The sequence below is a fragment of the Alnus glutinosa genome, chromosome 1 (genome assembly GCF_958979055.1).
Source record: "Alnus glutinosa chromosome 1, dhAlnGlut1.1, whole genome shotgun sequence".
NCBI lineage: Eukaryota > Viridiplantae > Streptophyta > Magnoliopsida > Fagales > Betulaceae > Alnus > Alnus glutinosa.
The window spans coordinates 2,684,249-2,702,336 of NC_084886.1; the positions used below are offsets into that span (position 1 = coordinate 2,684,249).

Sequence of the window (18,088 nt, forward strand, 5' to 3'; positions counted from 1 at the left end):
GTGTTATATGATCCAAAAAAAAAAAAAATGTTAAAGAGATTTATTAAGTCACTTCATAATTCCCCAACATCATAAAACACTAAGGCCTCATTTGGTTTGCGAAATGAGTATTTCATTGGGAAATTGAATAGTTATTTCCGGCAATAAAAGAGAGTGGAATGGAATGGCTATTCCTACTCTTATATTCGGTAACAACTCATATACTTTAAATGGAATCGAATCAAATTACGAAAAAAAAAATCACATTATTATTATTTTTTTAAAAAAATCTTAAATTATAAATAATAATAATAATAATAATTTTTTGTTTTTTGAAAACTAATGGGTGGCCGACCACCCCTCGAAGACGCTTGGGGGTGGCCAAATGCTCCGGAGGTGGTTGTACCACCCCTGGCTCTATATGTGGCTGGCCGACCACCCCAATAATGTGGGTTTTGGTTTTTTTTTTTTTTTTTTTTCATTTAAAAAAAAATGAGAGAAAATAGAAAATAATGAGTGATTTTTTGAAAATGAAGTCCATTCCTTTAGGAATAGCTATTCCTCCCATTTTTTAGAGAAATACGTATTCCTCTTCGTAAGGGAATAGACCCCTACCAAACAAAATAATAACTAATACGTACTATAGCAATTCCATTCCAAGGGTTTGAATAAGGACATTGGTCTTTAGATCGGATTATCATAAATCATAATGCCCTTCCAATCAGGCTAGCAGTTATCATTTGCACTTATCTTGACGTATTTCTTTCAAATTACAATTCAAGGTCTCATATCTACGTTTTCAAGTATAAGGGCTTGATATCAATAAGATCCCCATTTCCAACTCACGATATAAATTGCTTAATTTGGTTATCTTAAGGGTGCCACTGCAAATGGATGGAATTTGAAAAACAATACTAATTAACAAACTATATATGGATATTGTTTTTGCAGTAATATTACATGGAAAATAAAAGGTACCAGATTTATATAAAAACAAGAAGGATTCAAATCATTAATAAGAATAATTATGATAGCATTATCAGGCACACTTAGATTAGATATAGACTTTCATATTTTACATATATATCTGAACTTACTTTACCAGCAAGCTCAAGTCTTGGTAGTTGCAGTAATTAACTTATTCATAGAATCATATCGCCGTATAGTCATAGTAGTACGGACGTAGCTCACATGCAGCGCCCTTAATACTCTTAATCGGTGCAGCAGCGGTACATGAGAAACTTCTCCATTGGACGGCCACATTCAGCGCAGACCACCCTCTTATGGATGCTCCTAGTGGTCCCCAACAGAATTAGTTGGTTGCAGTGATGAGGGGTGCGATGGTCTGTGAGGTGCTGATTCAGTGCCGGCACAAACCCTTGCTCCCCAACATTTTCTTTCCGCCTTTCGTACTCGTTCAAATCCGTTAACATGATGTCCCCCTTGGCCCTGGCCATCTCTGCCGATCCCTTGTTGATCACAACCCAACCCTGATCACTCCCATCAAAGCTCAACATTGTCATGATCTCCTGCATTATGGTGTCGTTCTCCACGCTCTTGCCGTGTTGTACCTTGGAGTACCACATGCTCTGATCAAGTCTCACCCAAAAGAACCAGATGAGAGTCATGTCCGGCAGGATATGGCTAAGCTTTTCCGCAACAGTGGTCGCGTTGTTTTTCCGAACTTTGACCCTCGGGTTGCTCTTCCCCACATAAAGCATCTCCAGTGGTATCTTGGCGGCTTGCGCAACATTACGCAGAGCTAATGTAAACTTCCGCACCCACTCCATATCTTCCCCTCCGTACAAGCAAATGTATTTCCCTTCTGTTATCTGAAATTAATACCATACAACTCACCAATATTATGACCAATATAGTAACGTATAAATTTTTAGAAAAATTTCACTTACTTCTTTCATTACTTTTACAATCATACCCATAAATTTTTAAAAAGTGTCAATTTAATTAGTGTATTCATCTGTTATGTTTTTTCAATTTCACTCCTCTGTTAGAATCGGAAGAGTGTCAAAACTCTTAAAATACCCCTAATTTTTTTTTTAGCAAAAAAAAGAGAAATTTTTTTGAAGGATTTAGACGTTAGTAAGGATATATTTAACGGAATTTAAAAAAATACCCATGTCTGAATCTTTGAACAAAATAATGGTATTTTGAGAATTTTGATAAGATTGAATGAAAAATTCGAACGAATGGGTGAAATTGAAAAGAATTGATGGATGGATACACTAATGCTCCATTTGTTTCGACGTAAAATAGTTTCCGTCATAAAATGATTTCAGGGAAGTCATTTTTCTGGAAAATATTTTTCGCCGAAAGCATTTTTCGGTGTTTGCCGCGTACGGAAAATCACAAATATTTTTAATATTTTTATTCAATCATATTAATCTATAAAAATCAATTTTTATTCAAAACATATAAATATTAATGTAAAATAATATAAAAATTACCGAAGACGAGATTCTGTCACTGACCAATAGGATTCCGGCAACTTTTATCGGATTCAGCCATTCCGGCTACTATAGCCATAATTCAAGATAAAGGCCGAAATCCGAACAGTTTCGTCGGAATCTGGGTTGGCCGGATTCCGGTGAAAGTGGCCGGATTCCGGCCAAAAATTATCGAATTCCGGCATACTGGCTGGAATCTGCCAGAACCGCTGGAATCCGGCCAGTAGGCCAAAATTCGGCCATCCTAGCCTGATTTGTCCAGCCAGCCGGCCGTTCTGGCCAGATCCGGCCATTCGGCCAAATGGCCGGAATACGGTCGTCGGAATATGGGGTTACCGGATTCTGGTGACATTGACCGAATGCTTTCGAATTTCGGTACCGGCAAGATTTCGATGATGGTCGACTGTTTGAAGTGAAGGTCGACTGTGTCGTTTAATAGGGGTCGAATGTGTCTAACGTCTTCGGAAAATGATTTACGCTTTTAAAAAGCGTAAATCATTTTCCGAAATTTACTAAGCATTTTTGGTCAAACAGAAATCATTTTTCGGTTGACTATTATTTTCGCTCCTGCCAAACACCGGAAAATGTCGAAGTCATTTTTCAGAAATCATTTTACGCCGAAACAAACGGAGCATAAATTGAATTTTTAGAAAAAAAAAAAAAAAAAAATTATAGATATGATTGTAAAATTGATAAAAGATAATATATTGCATGTAAAGTTTTTTTAAATTTTTATTGATATGTATGTTTGTGTATGTAGGAGATAATTAATTGTCGACTTCTCGAGTATACCCAATTATAGAGGAGTGGCTCGATGGCATCGATCAGCCAAAAGCTCAAGTCTCCAGCTCTCTTCCTTCCAGAGTGCTTCCTCCCTTGCGCTTGTGAAAGGGAAGGCCAGACTTCCCCATATCCACATCATGTGGATTGCGTTGGGGTTGACGACCCTCCCTTGCGGGTCCAGCACCATGAGCAGAGCCTTCTTGTTGAAGCGCCGCACCTCCTTGATGTACCTAATCACTGCCGGGTCAGGCAGTGAAGGGTGGTAAATCGAGAACCACGGCATCTGGAGTTGTAGGGTCTCAAACTACTTTTGCTTCGTTTCGTTCCACGGGGTCAACCTGTCCATGATTGGGAGACACACAAACTCGTACTGACTCTCTGGCCTCGACGGTTGGCTCCGTGCCTCGGCTAACATTTGCTCAAGCATCGAAAACTCCTCGCAGGAGAGTTCGAGGTTTGAGATAACCAGCAACACGTTCTTCCTTCTCAGCATGCACATCAATGCTAGCCTGTGATCAGTGTCAAAACCTTTGATCAGTCTCCAATTATTTTCTCGAGAAAATCACTTTTAACTGAAAAATAATGCATGCAGATCGAGCAAATTAACCCTTTTCTTGGCGGAACCATCAAAGAGAGGCAGCTGATCTTCCTTGGCGTAAATCAAAGCCTTAATTGTCTTCCTGTTATCGAGATGGATTGTCTCGAAGAGACGGACGAGAGTCTGAAATGCTTCTAAATGTCTATTCTCCTCTGCATCAAGAGCACCATTTTATCTCTTGTCACGCTATATATACTAAAAGGAAAACTCCAGTTACCACTCATAATCTTTCATCACTTTTGTTATCAAATGTTTAAACTTCAAAAATTATTAATTTAGTGTATTTATCTTTTAATTTTTTTCAATTTTAACCATTCCTTAAGACTTTTCGTTAAATCTTGTCAAAAGTTTTAAACTACCCCAGTTTTTTTTTTTCTCCAAAGATTCAGATGTGAATATTTTTGCAAATTCCTTTAAATCCTAACCAACGCCTAAATCTTTGCAATTTTTTTTGTCTTTTTTTTTTCTTAAAAAAATATGAGTATTTAATTTGGAAATTTTGACACCAATCTAATAGGATTTTCCATTAAATCTTAATAGGGGGTTGAAATTGAAAAAAATTAAAAGATGAATACACTAAATTGATATTTTTAAAAATTTAAAAATATGATTGCAAAAGTGATAAAAAAAATCAGAGATGATAAATGAAGTTTTTTCCCGGTATATATAATTGTAACCAAAGCCAATACTACTCATCCATCACCAATGTGTTGATTACAAAGATTGAGTTGCTTCATGAGGTGGCTGTGTATGTTGTTGACCTTGTAGGCCAAGTTCGACAGCTCCCACGCCTCAGTTGTTGATAGCCGATGCTCTTTTTTGGTCGAAGTAGTAGCTGTCGAAGGGGGCAAAATGACATAGGCCTGTAGTTCATGGGGGAAAAGGTAATTATCCCTAATGTTTATGTGGAATTTCACCCCTCTTGTTTCTTGTTAAGGATCGTATCTTCGGGAAAATTCTACATCAAGGCCCGAGTAGACATGGCTTATATCACTGGTTTTCTCCAACGGCTGCACCACCTAGTATCTTCTCCAGCACTCGCACCACCTTTGTGGATTGGCATGCCCGCCTCGGTCACCCTGCCAATCACATAGTTCACACTGTTTTATCTAAATTTCAGCTTCCCTTTATTTCAAATAAGAAGCAAACTATTTGTCCTGCATGTCAGCACAGCAAAAGTTATAAGCTTCCTTTTTCACTGTCTGAAACTACATCCAATGTTCCACTTGAGTTAATTTTTTCTGATGTTTGGGGACCATCCCCTATTTTATCTAATAATGGTGCACGCTTTTATGTTATTTTTGTTGACCATTTTAGCAAATTTACTTGGCTTTATCCTATTGCTTGCAAATCTGACGTTTTCTCTAGTTTCCCTAAGTTTCAGGCTTATGTAGAACGCTAATTTAATCATAAAATAAAATCCATTCAAACTGATGGTAGTGGTGAATACACAAAATTACGCCACCATTTTGCAGCACACAGCGTCCATCATCGCATCACATGTCCCTACACCCACCAACAAAATGGTTCTGTCGAACGCAAACACCGACACATTGACGAAATGGGCCTAACTCTTCTCGCACATTGCTCCGTTCCTCTTCAATATTGGGCTGAAGCTTTCCTCACTGCTTGTTACCTCATAAACCGCTTACCCACCCCTGTCCTAAAAAATGCCTCACCCTTCCAAAAACTATTTTCTTCACAACCTAATTATAGCTTCATGCGTGTTTTTGGATGTGCTTGTTGGCCTCACCTCCGGCCTTACAACCAACACAAACTCGACTTTCGCTCCAAAACTTGCATCTTCATCGGCTACAGCCCCTCTCACCGTGGCTACAAATGCCTACATCTCCCTACTAGTCGCATCTACATTTCTCGCAACGTCATCTTTGACGAATCCACTTTTCCATTCTGTCTCTCCTCACCATCTCCTACCCCCATCCTCCAAACATCCACACCACTCTCTATCCTCCCCATTTAGAGATCTTTCCCACTCCCCCATGCCAACCTAATGCTCCACTGACGACCCCAGCATCTCCCCCTCTTGGGTCTCCAGCAGCCGTATCTCCAGAATCGGCTCTTCCTCACACTTCATCATCCTTTTCCCCTACTAACACTGTTTCATCTTCTCCTTGTTTGCAGGTCCATTCTGAAGACCCTGAACCCACTCCAGTGATCCCACCTCCGCAACACGCCATGCAGACTCGTTCCAAGAACCACATCTTCAAGCCCAAGACTCTCTCCAATGGTCTCATCCGCTATCTTCTTCCCAAAGCACTCATTGCCACCACTGGCTCAGCAGATGTAGAACCAACCTCCTGCTCTACAGCCTCCAAGCACCCGGCTTGGCGTGATGCCATGAATCTTGAGTTTGATGCCCTTCTCCGCAACGGCACTTGGACTCTGGTTCTCCTACCTCTGACATGAACATTGTTGGCTGCAAATGGGTGTTCCACCTCAAACGCAAAGCTGATGGCTCCATTGATCGTCACAAGGCCTGTCTTGTCGCCAAAGGATTCCACCAACAACCCGGTGTCGACTTTGAAGAAACTTTCAGTCCCGTTGTCAAGCCTACTACCATTCACCTGGTTCTCTCCCTTGCCACTTCTGCCGGCTGGCCCATCCAACATAACGACGTCCAAAATGCCTACTTACATGGTTGGCTCTCCAAAGATGTGTTCATGACTCAGCCCCTCGGCTTCATTCATCCCTAATTTCCACATCATGTTTGCAAGCTCCACAAGGCACTCTATGGCTTAAAACAAGCCCCCTGTGCCTGGTTTCTTGCCTAAGTGATCGTCTCCAAGAGCTTGGCTTTATCAGCTCCCATTCCGACCCCTCGCTGTTCATTCGCCGCACATCTCGAGAAACCACCCTTGTCCTCATCTACGTTGATGATATCCTCATCACCAGTTCCCTTCCTCACAGCACTGCTACTCTCATCTAGTCCCTCCGTGCTGAATTTACTTTCAAGGACTTAGGCCCCCTTCATTACTTCCTTGGGATGGAAGCTACTTATACTCCAGATGACCTCATTTTATCCCAACAATGCTACATACTTGATCTTCTCCAAAAAAGCAACATGTCCGAAGCTAAACCAGTCAAGACTCCTATGTCCACGCACATGCTCTCTCACTCCTCTCCGGTGATCCTCTCACCAATCCCTTCCCATACCGTAGTCTTGTTGGAGCCTTGCAATATCTCTCCCTCACCTGTCCTGATATATCCTTTGCTGTAAACAAAGTCTCCCAGTTCATGCATCGACCCACTTCCCTCCATCTCCAAGCCGTCAAACGTATTCTCAAGTACCTCAAATCTACCATTTCCTATGGCCTACTCCTTCGACGCTCCTCCTCCCACACCCTCCAAGCCTACTCCGACGCTGACTGGGCCGGCTTCCCTGATGACAGAAAATCTACTGGGGGCTTCTGTGTTTTCCTCGGTCCTAATCTCATCTCTTGGTCCTCCCGCAAACAACAGACAGTTGCCCGCTCCAGCACTGAATCTGAATACCGAACCCTTGCTACAACTGCTGCCGAGCTCATTTGGCTCCAATTCATGCTCCGCGACCTTGACATTTTTCTTTCATCTCCACCCACCCTTTGGTGTGACAAAATTGGAGCCACCTACCTATTCGCAAATCCTGTTTTTCATGCTCGCACCAAACACATTGAAATCGATTTTCACTTTGTTCGTGACAAAGTCGCCTCCAAAACTTTAGTTGTTCGCTTCATCTCCAGCAAAGATAACCTCGCCGACATTTTTACCAAACCCACAGCCTCACCATATTTCTCTCTCATGCGCACCAAGCTCAACGCCGTGTTCCCTATGTCTCGCTTGCGGGGGCGTAATGAACCATCTAAGGAAAACAACCAACAAGGAAATCACACCAACACACAACGGCTAGCAACCACACAAGGAAACCAAATCAACCCACAACAGGCAACATCTCAAGAAGGAAACTCAATTAACACCAACGGCTAGCAATCTCAAGAATGAAATCAACACAAACGGCTACAATATTATTTTCTGTATAATCACATGATTTATTTCCATTTGTAAAAATATCAAAATATGTATAAATACCAACTATCAATAGAATGAAAAGCAAACGAAAGCTATTCTTCAAATTACCTCTTTCCTCTGTTTCTATATAGTTCATGTCAAATGGCACAAAGCTTGAGTTTTGGCGAATTGCTACCTTGCTTAATTGTAATGGGGTTTAAGGGAAAAAGTAACCCATCTAGAGCATTTATAATGGATTATGAATTTCTCACTTTTAGCTAGAATAGTTAAGCAAAATCATTAAAAAGTCTTTCATCCCATTATCTATTAAAAATGTAAAATAGATTTGTCTTGAATTTGTAAATAGTGTAACTCTATATGTGGAGTTACACTATTCACAAATGTATCTTTTTTTTTTTTTTTAATATTTCTCTTAGGCCTCTGTCATTCTCTCTCTTCCCCTCGCCCCCCCTTTTCTTTCTCTTCTTACGGCTGCTTGTAATTATAATTAATTAGTAGTTATTTTTTATTTTTTAACAAAAAAAAAAAAATCGTATTGACATTTACAACTTTTTTCAAGTTTTGATTGAACTTGGTCACTGCAGTATAAACAGTTCAAGGATTACAATTCTTTCTATAGCAGGGTGAAGAATAGTAGTGAACTTTAATGGCAGTTAGAAAAATGATCATTTTAATGAAATGACTATTGTAAAATATGACCGTTAGAAAAAGCTAAAAACCAATAAAGTAATTACAGTTTTTTTAAAAAAAAAAACCACAAAAAAGGAGTCATTTATAGGTTTAGAAAAATAGAAAATCCAAAGAATAGAAGACAAGATAGCACTAGAATACTGAATAAGTATTGTTAAACATATTATAAATCAGGTTTGGATGGAAGATATTTATGATTGTATCTGTAAAATTTTGTTAAAGCAATATGCTCTATTTCTCTTATTAGGTAATAAAAATGTTATAACTTTATTTAAAAAAAAAAAAGTTTCATTTGGATAGAAGTTTTTTTTATATATATAAATTCAGTACTCTATAAAATTCAGTACTTTTGTAATAATATTTTCTTTTAACTCTATTAATGATATTAAAAAAGCATGTATTTATTCCATGTTCAACGGACACATTCTTCAAACGTAGTTCAAAAAAAAAAAAAACTCAATCAATAGCTATCTACATAAAGTTTGCAAAGTTAATAATAAGGAATCCAATTTTTTTCTTTTTCTTTATCAGCATAATCCCAACTTTCCGACTTCAAAGGAGTAGTCCAAACCCACCAACATGAGAAACAAAAGTATACAAGCATACACGTGGACAAATTAAAGCACCCGTAGCTTTGGCACAAAAAGGGGAAAAAGCTACCGAGTAGCCAAGAGATTTTCTATTCTTCAATCTTTTTCACGCACTTGATTCGAAAGGAAAAGAAGTAAGTGATCTTATAAACAGTAAAGGAGTGATCTCCTCGACAACAATCACAAATATATATATATATATATATATATAATAGTGAAAAAATATTAAAAAAAAAAAAAAAAGTAAGAAAATTGGTTAAATAAGTAAGCCGGTCCTCTCAATGGGTCGCAAAAGCTTGTTATAGAAGCAAAAGTGGTACAGATTAAAGTGAACCTATCTAAACCCCACTTAGAAACAGCAACAACAACAATAAGAGGCTGAAACCGAAGATGCACTATCATAGAGGGATTGAAAAGAAGAGAGGTACCAACACAAATTCAGTTACAAAATTCTCCACTCGAAGATTTGAACGTACACCAAAATGCAAGGAGACAGTAACCCACCAAACACAAAAGCAGCAAATAGGAAATCATGCTACAAAACACAAGCAAAAGAAAAATACATTGAAAAAAAAATAATAAAAAAAAAAGCCCACTGAACAACAACTTCAACAAAGGACAGGGCAGAGGAAGACTGGTGGTGGAGCTTCTGGTAGGAGCTCAGAGGACACGCGTTGGCGCCTGAGGACCAAGTGGTGGCGCATGGTGGCTAGGACATGACGATGGCGGCAGCGGCGGTAGAAAGCTAGGAGGCTGAAGAAAACGATGGTATGGCATGTCGATGTTATGGAGGAGCGGAGGACGACAGATCTGGCTTGAAAAGGATAGGATTTGAGATTCACCTTAGAATCGAGAACGACGCCCGAGTTGGCGGTGGAACACAGTCAGAGGACGACAACAAAGTAGAGCGAGGCTGTTTGGTGAAGGAGGAACGACATTGCTGCTATTTTGTGACAAAAAAGACAATAAAAATGAAAGACCAATGACAAAGAGCTAGGGGAGGAGGTGTGGCCGCACTAGGTGGAGGGGAAGAGGGCGAAGAGGGCCCTCACTAAGGAGGTGGGGAAGTTGCAAGGGGATTTCTAATGAGAGGTAAAGAGCTTTTCCCTCTTGCCAACCAAGCTCTTTTTTTACGACATGCTTTTCTTGGTTTAAACAAATTGGTCTATGCACCTAGCTTTTCGTTAAATGACTGTTAGCATTAATCGGATTATGATGCGTCACTCATATTAAAAAAAAAAAATTATAAATATATAAAATCTATTAATTTTTTTTTTAAAAAAAAATTGAAGCAACCCATCTCCTATATTTTTTCTAGTTTAGTTTCTATATATATAATTTTTTTCCTGTCAAAAAAATAATTAAAATATTTAAATTTTATATATTTGTCATTATGTGTGATATGTGTCGTCATATAATTAGATTTGACGTAGCATATTAATGGAATCCGCCAAGATTTTAAGACAGTAGTTGATAGCGTAGGGACTAATTTATTATTTTTGCATACTATGGAGCTATTAGAACATTGTTATATCACATGAAGCTTTTTACAAATTAGTGTAATCACATGGACTAATTTTATAATTTTTTTTTTTACATAATTTTTCTCCAAATTTGATTGAAATAATTTCATTCAAGAGACAGAACAACAAATATTAATTGTTAATCATATATATACTGTTTGGAACAAATAAACCAAGTTTAAAGGTTAACATAACCCAAATTCTCAATCATAATTAAAACCCCTCAACGATTCCTCCTGATCAATTTGAAGACTATATGATTCTCAACCTCCAAATCCTCTAACTAGAAGGATCTAGTCACTACAAAAAAAATAGGTGTTTTGAGCCCATTTTTTAGAGCCGTTTTAAGGCCTTAAAATGGTTCAAAACGGTTTGAGACGCTTTTTTTGAGCTGTTTTCAAAATGGCTCTACATATCCAGTATTAAAGTCTCGGTTTGAGCCGTTTTAACAAAAACGACCCCAACCGTTTTGAGCAATTTTAGCAAAACGGTTCAAACCAGTCAGAGATGTTTTGGACCAAAACGGCTCTAACTAAATGGAGCCGTTTTAAGGACCCTAAAACGGCTCTAATTTTTTTTTAAAAAAAAAAAAAACCATTATTTTTTTTAGAGCCGTTTTAGGGTCCCTAAAACGACTATAAATAAAAAGAAATTATATATATATATATATATATATATATATTTATATATTGGTAATACTTGATAGAGCAAAATTACCAAAAAACAAACTAAAACTCGAACAAAAACAATCCAACCAAACGCTAAACTAGAGTAAACTCCACCAAAACCTTTACAAAACAAAAGAACATCCAGCTAAAATGGACCCTCTGCCATTGCATCATGGTCCGGGCATTCTGCCATTACCAAAACTCCATCACTCCAGAATGAAAATCAGACTGGAACACAATCTCAAAGGCAGAGAAAGCCAACTCAGAGGCCAGAAATTCAAGCCTAAAAACAACTGCAACCTTAATGTAAATGTAGTAGAGGTTAACATGAACAAAGCCACAAGGCCAACAGCAAATACAGCCCGAAAGAACACAAAACATAGCAATGCCAAACTGGCACAGAGACAACAAACAACAAAAACACCTGCCAAAAGACCACATCCTGCAACCAAATAGCAAAGTCACAAAGAACAGAACAGGCTAAAACTCTCAATGAATCCAAAACAAGCTTTACAAAAGGCTATTTAAGTTAAGGGTGAGCAGCGGTTCGGTAGGCGGTTAAGGCGGTTCGGTTAACCGACCGGATTGGTTAAGTCAGTTAATTCACCGACATTTAACCGACTCGTCACACTAGTACTTAAGATCGATCAAACTAATGCATTATGATTGATTAGATGTTCAATCGATCGGACTAATGCATTAGGATCAATCGGATGGTCAATCGATCATATTATTCTATCATGATCGATTGGACTACTACACTAGGATTGATCGGACGTTCAATCAAACCTTCACTGTGTTAAGTCTAATCAATCGAATTCTATCATGATTAATTAGACTAATGCAAAAGATTCGATCGGACGATTGATCGATTTAGAGTAATACACTTGGATCGATTAGATCTTCTACCGATCCTATGATCATGTTATGATCGATCGGACTAGTACTTAGGATCAATCGCACGTTAGATAGAATATTCACTGTTTCAAGTTTGATTGATCGGACTAATGCACTAGGATCGATCGGATGGTCAATCGATCATATTATTCTATCATGATTGATCAGACTCCTACAATAGGATCGATCGAACTCAATCATGATTAATTAGACTAATGCAATAGATTCGATCAAATGATTGATCGATCAGATCAGTAATACACTTGGATTGATCAGATATTCTATCGTTCCTATGATCTTGTAGAGTAATACATTTAGATCGAACATTCACTGTGTCATGTTTGATTGATCGCTCAGAGTAATACACTTTGATCAAACATTCACTGTGTCAAGTTTGATTGATCGAATTCTATCACGATCGATCAGACTAATGCACTAGGATTGATTGGATGTTCGATCGATCAAAGTAATACAATTGGATCGATAAGATCTTCTATCAATCATATGATCCTATCATGATCAATCGGACTAGTACTTAGGATCGATCAGACTAATGCACTAGGATTGATTGGATGTTCGATCGATCAGAGTAAACACTTGGATTGATTAAATAGGATCAATCGCACGTTAGATCGAAAATTCACGGTGTCAAGTTTGATTGATCGAATATTCGTATCAGATCTTCTATTGATCCTATGATCCTGTTATGATCGGATATAGTTCGAGATCAACTATTTAATTAAGCTCAAATCATAAATGAGTCAGTCTTAAAATCTCAAAGCTCGCCTCATCTTGATTACAACCCTAAATATAACTTATGTAGTGCTATATATATAATATACTACATATATATAATGGGTTTATATATATATTAATTAATGTTAAATATAGTATATAGGGTTAGAGTTATTATAAATGGAGTCGTTTTTTATTTTTTAAAACTGCTCCAATTGGAACCGTTTTAACAAAAATGGCTCTAATTTGAGACTTTTATTTGTTAAAACGGCTCAAACAAATTAGAGCCGTTTTAACTAATTGGAGCCGTTTTAAAAAAGCGTTTCAAATTGGAGTCGTTTTAATAAAAATGGCTTTAATTAATTTATAGCCGTTTTAACAAAAACGGCTCTAATTAGAGCCACTTTAAATTTAGAGTCATTTTGTTAAAACGGCTCAAAAAGCCCCCCCCCCCCCCCCCCCCCCCTCTTTTGCGGTGATCATGAACTATTGTGTTATATGAAGAAAAAAAAAATTGTCCAATAAGGCTGCCCATGGTTTTGTGAAATTAGATTTGTTAAATGTTTTGGAATTAGTCTAGGCAGAGGAATGTCCTCCCTCCATCTAGGGTTAGGGGTGTAAAACCGGGGCGGTTATAATCGGACCGAACCGGATCCAGGCACTAACCGGGCCCGGAAAACCGATAACCGGGTAGGTACCCGGTCCCAGTCCCGGGTTCATGTTTTCAAAAGACCCGGTTAAACCGGGAACTCGAGACCGGGTTGTAAATTATTAACAAAAAAAAATACTCCCCTTCCCTTTTACGCTTTTACGTTTGTTGTTTTAACTTTTAACCCTAAATCTAAAATCATACACTCACTGACTCACGCCACAGTATCACTCTTCAGTCTCTTCTTCTCTGTTGTCCGCCGCTCGGCTGCTGTCACTCTTCTTCTTTCCTTTTTTTTTCCTCTGCCGGTGTCACTCTTCTTGTGATCTTGTCTTCATTTCTTCTTCATTTCTTTTTTAAGGTGGGTTTTTATTTTCTTTTTTATTTTGTTATTTATTATTATTATTATTTTTTTTTTTTTTCAGTTTTCACGCTGCATTCATTTCTTCTTCAATTCTTCTTTTCAGAAAAAACCTGATGGCAGTTCCTATGGAATAGAAATTTCTAGCAGATCAGCAGATGCTACCATTAGAAAAGCTAATGCAAAAGGACCCCCTAGACTTCATTCTATTTGATATCATCCAGAGTTGGATCCCTGAAACTGCCACTAAATTTGGTGTGCCTTGTGTCCTTTTCAGTGTGTTTTCTGCTTGTGCGTTAGCCTTCACAGGACCACTTGCTGAGCTGAAGTCCCTCAACCAACGAACAAAACCTGCACTGCAACTCTTTGTATATATAACTAATAACTGAATATATAAATTAAAGCCCAATGAAGTCTCTCTCTCCCCCCCCCCCCCCCACCCACCCAAAAAAAGGCTCAATGCCTAAAATACTAAAAACAGGCCCAAAAAATATAATTTTTTTTTTTTGAAAACCCGGTCTAGGTACGCGGTTTACCCGGGAAACCGGGTACCCGGGAATCGGATTCCCGGTGTACCCGGATCCGGTCCCGGTTATTGAAAATCCAATAACCGGGACCCTAGTTCCGGTTCTCGGTTTTGGCCAATAATCGAGAACCAGAACCGGATTTACACCCCTATCTAGGGTATTGTTGCTGAGCAAGAGTTACCTTCTTGGTTTAATAAAAGTCCATTCTTATTTCACAAAAAAAAAAAAAAAAAAAAAAAAAAAAAAAAAAAAAAAGGGATCATGAACTACTGTGTTATATGAACAAAAAAAAAAAAAAAAAAAAATTGTTAAAGAGATTTAATAAGTCACTTCATAATTCTCCAACGTCATAAAACACTAACCCTAGGCTTTGAATCCTTCGAATAAGGACACTGGTCTTTAAATCGGACCTAAAATCATAATGCCCTTCGAATCAGGCTAGCAATTATCATTTGCAATTATCTTGACGGGATTCTTGCTGGAGAGAAACAATCAAAGGTTAATGGGCTTGGACTTCTAGGTAACAGGTTTGACGCGGTTTACGCCGTTAACAGTGAAAGCGTTTGGTTGATGCCTGATGGAGTAATGAATGAAGTGGGAAGCTTTTGGCCTTTAGGTATACTTTTTGGGAATTTGATTCCTACACTATACAATCACAACAACCACACAACAACCCTTCACATGAGGGTGGGCCCCATACACTGGGGCCCACCCTCATGTGAAGGGTTATTATGTGGTTGTTGTGTTGGTGTTGTAAATTTAACATTTTCCTACTTTTTGACACGTCATGGATCTGAGAAATGATCCCTACACTCATTTCTCACAACAGTCCCACAACAAGCTGACGTGACTGGCACTACAAATAACCTTGTTATTAGCCACTTGCAATTAGCCACGTGTATGGGGTCATACACATGGCTAATTGCATTTAGCCACAGCCAATTACACGCGGTAAAACCTGTTGTGTGTAAATGCACAATTAGCCGCGTGTCCTTTTATATATGTGGCTATTTAGCCATGTATCATTTAGCAACTTGCAAAAAATACGTGGCTGACAGGAATTTGTTTTTTTTGAAATTCTAGCCGCGTGTATTTCAATACACGCGGCTAAAATTTTTGTCCTTTTTAAAAAAAAAAAAATTGGCATATATCCGGCCAGGCCAGGCCGGTATCCTTTCTTCTCCAATCTGGCATACATCCGGCCAGGCCAGGCCGGTCTTTTTTCTTCTCCCATTAATCCATAACCAAAACAACAGCAAATTCATTACACCCAAACCCAGAAAACACAGCAAGAAGCCAGAAAAAATAGCAAGAACCCGGCCATTCAACCCAGTCGCCCGAAACCCAAAATCAATACAAGATGGGAAAAAAAACAACAGCATGACGCCGGAACCAAAACAACAACATCACGCCGGAAATAAAACCCAAAATGGGAAAAAAAAAAATCAATACAAGAGAAACCCTAAATCATCAAACCAATTCGCCGGAAATTATCAAACCAAAACGCCCGAAACCCAAAATCAAATTCAATACACCCAAACAACAGCAAATCGCCGGAAATAAAACCAGAAAAAAAAATACCAATCCCTGAGAATCGGTCGCCGGAAATCGATCTCCCTCTTCCATCTCCAGCTCCGATCGGTCTCCCTCTTCCATCTCCCTCTGTGTGAAGAAAAGAACAAAAAAAAAAAAAAGGAGATTTAGGAACGAAGAGCGTGGGAAAAAGGGAAAGAAGGAAAAGAAAAAATACACGCGGAAATCATACCACAGACCGGATCTCCAGCTCTCTCGGTCTCCGTCTTCCATTTCCCTCTCTGGCTCTCTGTGACTGTGTGAAGAAATAAGGCTGGGGAAGAAAAGAAATAAGGGGAAGAAAGAAGGAAGAAGGGAAAGAAGGAAGAAGGCAGAAAAAAGAACAAAGAAAAAAGAAGAAGAAAGAACCGGCGGCCATTACCCTCGAAGGAAGAAAGAAAAAGAAAAAAGAAATGATAAAGAAAAGTCAAACATTGTGGGCGGTACGGTGCAGAAGAAAAAAATAAAAGGAGAGAATTTTGAATCATTTGGCAACGTTTATTTGATACACGCGGCCAATTGGCCGCGTGTCAAAAATAAACGCGGTTAATTGGCCGCGTGTTCAAAATACACGCGGCCAATTAGCCGCGTGTAAAAAATAAACGCGGCTAATTGACCGCGTGTGCAAAATACACGCGGCCAATTGGCCGCGTGTAAAAAATAAACGCTGCCAATTGGTCGCGTGTATTTTTTACACGCGGCCACTTGTTTTTCGCAAATAATCTGTCACGTAGTCATTAAGACACGCTGCCAGTTGGCCGCGTGTCTACAGTAATTGTTACTGTAGACACGCGGCAATTTACAGTTTTTTTTGTAGTGTGGTAATATTTTATTATGTTTTTACAAAAAGAAAACAAAACAAAACAAAAAAAATAATAAAATATTACCAGCCAGATCAGCTTGTTGTGGGACTGTTGTGAAAAATGAGTGTAGGAATCATTTCTCAGCTAAAAATGGGACGAAATTGAAGGGAATTTCAAGGGATGTGTTTGTTGCACAACCCACTTACACAATTCTTTCATAACCAAGATACATTGGTGGGATTCATGCATGTGTGTCCCACTATGTATGAATCTTATCAATGTTTCTTGAGTTGTGTAGAAGTAGTGGAAGTTGGTTGTGCAAGAATAATTTTTTGGATTTCAATTGGGAGGTGAGCCGCCTTTTCTCTTTTCTTCTTGTTTATGAGCCACCAGCCCACCACACTTCTCTTTTTTGGTTTTACTTCTTTAAGCACCGCATGCTTCTCCAACCGTCGCTGCCGCTAGTTACTTCTCTTCTCTACTTATACAGTTTTACTTCTCTAAGCCACCACTTTCTTGTATTTTTGCTTCTCTTCTTCGGTTGCCTCTCTCTCTCTCTCTCTCTCTCTCTCTCTGCACATGTAGTTTCGTCACTCTGCAAAGATTTTCGAGACTCCAAGTTGTTAAGAGTATATTTAGATTACCCTAAAGATTAGATTGCACTAACTTTAGGGTAATCCAAATATATTCTAACACAAGTAAGGTAAGTAAAGTTTGATACGATTTTTCTAAAAGTTTGATCGAGTCATTGATCTATTTGGTCACTGAGAAAATGGAGGAAAATAAAAGAAAATAAAAGCAACTGTGCAACCGTTAAAAGATAAAACACAGAATTTTAGTGAAAAGACAATGATTCAACAAATTTGCTTCGTGATAGTGTTTAGGTTTTTGTCAGATTATTTTTTGGTGATCTGTATGGGTATTGACTATTGAGGTAAATTAGGGCATTGTGTTTTAAATCTCTGTTTAAAGCTAGCTTATGGACTATATTTTCATAAAGAGTAATGCTAAAAATTAATTTTTTATCTCATGACTATCTAACTGTTGATCTGTCATTTACAACCTAAAAAGTAAAAATAGAGTCCATAAGCTTTAAAGTGAGGTCCTTGGAGCCGGAGTTGATGGTGACCGGCAATAATAGCTTAAGAATCACAACTGTGTGTCTGTGTTCTTGGAGAATGGTAGCGACGAAAGCTAACGGCAATGGGCCGTGGACGGCTGG

General features: G+C 38.5%; 1 long non-coding RNA gene and 1 pseudogene across 1 annotated transcript; both read right to left on the reverse strand.

Annotated features, from left to right (window-relative positions):
* Positions 1-1,190: 1,190 nt before the first annotated feature.
* LOC133858415 (protein SIEVE ELEMENT OCCLUSION B-like) lies at positions 1,191-6,023 on the reverse strand (annotated as a pseudogene).
* A 9,709-nt stretch (positions 6,024-15,732) lies between these two features.
* On the reverse strand, positions 15,733-16,435 carry LOC133858885 (uncharacterized). The gene is made up of 2 exons (XR_009898624.1): positions 16,257-16,435; positions 15,733-16,153 (listed from the first exon to the last, which is right to left on the reverse strand). It is a non-coding gene; the product is annotated as an uncharacterized LOC133858885 (long non-coding RNA).
* Between the last annotated feature and the right edge of the window lie 1,653 nt (positions 16,436-18,088).